This window comes from Leptonychotes weddellii, chromosome X (assembly GCF_054177405.1).
Source record: "Leptonychotes weddellii isolate Sample4059 chromosome X, ASM5417740v2, whole genome shotgun sequence".
In the NCBI taxonomy this organism is placed as follows: domain Eukaryota; kingdom Metazoa; phylum Chordata; class Mammalia; order Carnivora; family Phocidae; genus Leptonychotes; species Leptonychotes weddellii.
Window position 1 is genome coordinate 35,813,597 of NC_138385.1, and position 3,295 is coordinate 35,816,891.

The 3,295-nt window shown below is 38.8% G+C and overlaps 1 pseudogene; it reads left to right on the forward strand.

Moving 5' to 3' along the window:
* Positions 1-2,416: 2,416 nt before the first annotated feature.
* On the forward strand, positions 2,417-2,507 carry LOC115940730 (U6 spliceosomal RNA; annotated as a pseudogene).
* Positions 2,508-3,295: the final 788 nt, after the last annotated feature.

Sequence of the window (3,295 nt, forward strand, 5' to 3'; positions counted from 1 at the left end):
TTGCAGACAGCATATCAAAGGGTCTTGTTTTTTTATCCAATCTGATACCTTGTGTCTTTTGATTGGGGCATTTAGCCCATTTACATTCAGTGTAACTATTGAAAGATATGAATTTAGTGTCATTGTATTGCCTGTAAGGTGATTGTTACTGTATATTGTCTGTGTTCCTTTCTGGTCTATGTTACTTTTAGGCTCTCTCTTTGCTTAGAGGACCCCTGTCAATATTTCTTGTAGGGCTGGTTTGGTGATTGCAAAGTCTTTTAGTTTTTGTTTGTCCTGGAAGTTTTTTTATCTCTCTTTCTATTTTCAATGACAGCCTAACTGGATATAGTACTGTTGGCAGCATATTTTTCTCATTTAGTGTCCTGAATATATCATTTCAGTCCTTTCTGGCCTGCCAGGTCTCTGTGGATAAGTCTGTTGCCAATCTAATGTTTCTACTGTTATAGGTTACAGACCTCTTGTCCTGAGCTGCTTTCAGGATTTTCTCTTTGTCTCTGAGACTTGTAAGTTTTACTATTAGATGTTGGGGTGTTGACCTATTTTTATTTATTTTGAGGGGTTTTCTCTGTGCCTCCTGGATTTTGATGCCTGTTTCCTTCCCCAAATTAGGGAAGTTCTCCACTATAATTTGCTCTAATATACCTCTGCCCCTCTCTTTCTTCTGGGATCCCGATTATTCTAATATTGTTTTGTCTTATGGTATCACTTATCTCTCGAATTCTCCCCTCATGATCCAGTATTTGTTTATCTCTCTTTTTCTCAGCTTCTTTATTCTCCATTATTTGGTCTTCTATATCACTAAATCTCTCTTCTGCCTCATTTATCTTAGCAGTTAGAGCCTCCATTTTTTATTGTGCCTCATTAATAGCCTTTTTGATTTCAACTTCATTAGATTTTAGTTCTTTTATTTCTCCAGAAAGGGATTCTTCAGTATCTTCTATGCTTTTTTCAAGCCAAGCTAGTTTCTTTATAATCATCATGCTGAACTCTAGCTCCAGCATCTTATTAATGTCCATATTGATTAGGTCCCTGGAAGTTGGTACTGCCCCTTGTTCTTTTTTTTGAGGTGAGTTTTTCCATTTTGTCATTTTGTCCAGAGAAGAATAGTTGAGTGAGAGAACAAAATGTTACAAGTGTAACAACAACCCCAGAAAAATATACACTAAACAAATCAGAAGAGACCTTCCAAAAAGTGGTCACTTTTCTGTTCATAGAATTGCTGCTATTCTTTTCTTCAATCTACTGTTGAGTTTGTAGGTGTTCAGAATGATTTGATAACTATCTAGCTGAATTCCTGGGACCAGACGAAATTTAGGTCTCCTACTCCTCTGCCATCTTTCTCCTCCCTCTAAAAATATTGATTTATTTTCTGATAACATCACCAAACTTGGCTTTTGACCACTTTGTCCTTATATAACACAGAAATGTATCTGGTCACTACAAGGCAAGTTCAGTCACTTACAAACTTTTCTTCTCTCTTTTGGGCAAACACATAGCTAAACTCAAGGCTTTCTTCCACCTTTTTTTCTCCTTTCCAACCCCCACAATGATTTAACTATAACATAGAAGGAAGGGGGCTCAGTCATGTATTTCCCTGATAACAGGGGAGAGGCTTATTGTCTGAAATGGTTAGTATCTGTCCATATTGGCTTCTGGTGATATTTTCCTTACATACTGGCTGCTGTCCATCCCTACAGACATCAGTTGAGTTTTTTCCTGTTCTACCATGATCCTCAGTTCACAGGGACTCCTTAATGTATTGTCTTGTTGCCAATTTCAAATTCTCTTTTGATTTCCTTGTCCTCCTTCAACCTTTTATACTCCCTCCCCTAGGGACCTGAGAGACTTTCCTTCCACACCACACAAGGATACCAGGATCTCTATGAGGTTGTCCTCATGCACATGCATCTTAAGATTTCTCAGCCATTATTATTCTCCTGCAACAGAATTATACTGGATGTTTGGCTTATCCACACAGCTCTCAGATTTCCATGATGACTCTCAGGGATTGAGACAAAGTTCCTATAACTTTTATGGAGTTTCTTTTATCCTTCCTACCTGGGGCTCAGTCAAAACAGGTAGAAGAAAAAGGGTAAGAGCAGGGTGTCGGTTCCTTTCTCAAAGGCTGGTGTATCTGCTAAGATCTGTTGCCCAGAGAGGACAGTACAGAAAAGCAATTTATGCACACAGTCTGGTATCTCCTGGAATATGGAGAAATGGTTTGTCTTGGAGAACCAAGCTTAAGGGGTCTCTGATATACCTTAGTGGAAGCCATGCCTGAGGTTCATGGTTGAAAGGAGAAGGTACTTAGACAAAAATGAAGGCTTTTCCAGAATGATAGACCTGACCTGAGGAGGCTTGCATTATAAGTCATAGTCAATACTAATGTGTACATACGCCATAGGGACACTGAGCTATTAGAATAGCCACTAATGTTACAGAGAAGATTAGCATGGCCCCTGTGCAAGAATGACATGCAAATTCATGAAGTGCTCCATATTAAAAGAAGAAGAAGAAGAAGAAGAAGAAGAAGAAGAAGAAGGAGGAGGAGAAGGAGAAGGAGAAGAAGAAGAAGAGAAGAAGAAGGAGAAGAAGAGAAGAAGAAGAAGAAGAAGAAGAAGAAGAAGAAGAAGAAGAAGAGGCACTAAGAGAGCATTTGTGTGAAGAATGCAAGGCCTGCTGAGACAATAGGGTGAAAGTAACTTTGGAGCTGATAATTAGGACTTGGGTCGTGAGGACTAAGTCCCCCAAAGAAAGGACACAAAGGCTTTCCTGGCCTCTGGGACAAAGGTCCTTGGTGTGCAGAAAACACCCTACGTTTAAGAACTGGGTAAGTAATCCCCTATTTGGGAGAACCAATTTGACTTGGCTTTGTGTGGTCCTCTTATAATGTTTGGAATCTGGTCTTTAGAAAATAGTTCTAAATTCCTTAACAAGCAGGGTTATTTAAGTAGTCTGAGAAAGTAATATACCAATCTAAGGCAAGACTACCCAATTTGGGTGAAATGTGTGTTTTTGAAGATATTTCCCAACAGTAACCTTGACCCCAAAGAGTCAAGAGAAAATCAGTAAAAGAGAGAGTGGATAAGAGGTAGAAAAAGAGGAGTAGTACAAATGAATAAGAGTAAACAGCATAATAATAGACGATATGCTGTATCAAGGGTTTACTATATACCTGGCAGTATACATATATTACTACACAAGGCATTTTACATATATTAGCTCAATTAATTTTTGTGATAACTCTATGCAGGAGTGTGACAGAGTCAGCTAGCCTTCCTGTTTGAGTGTT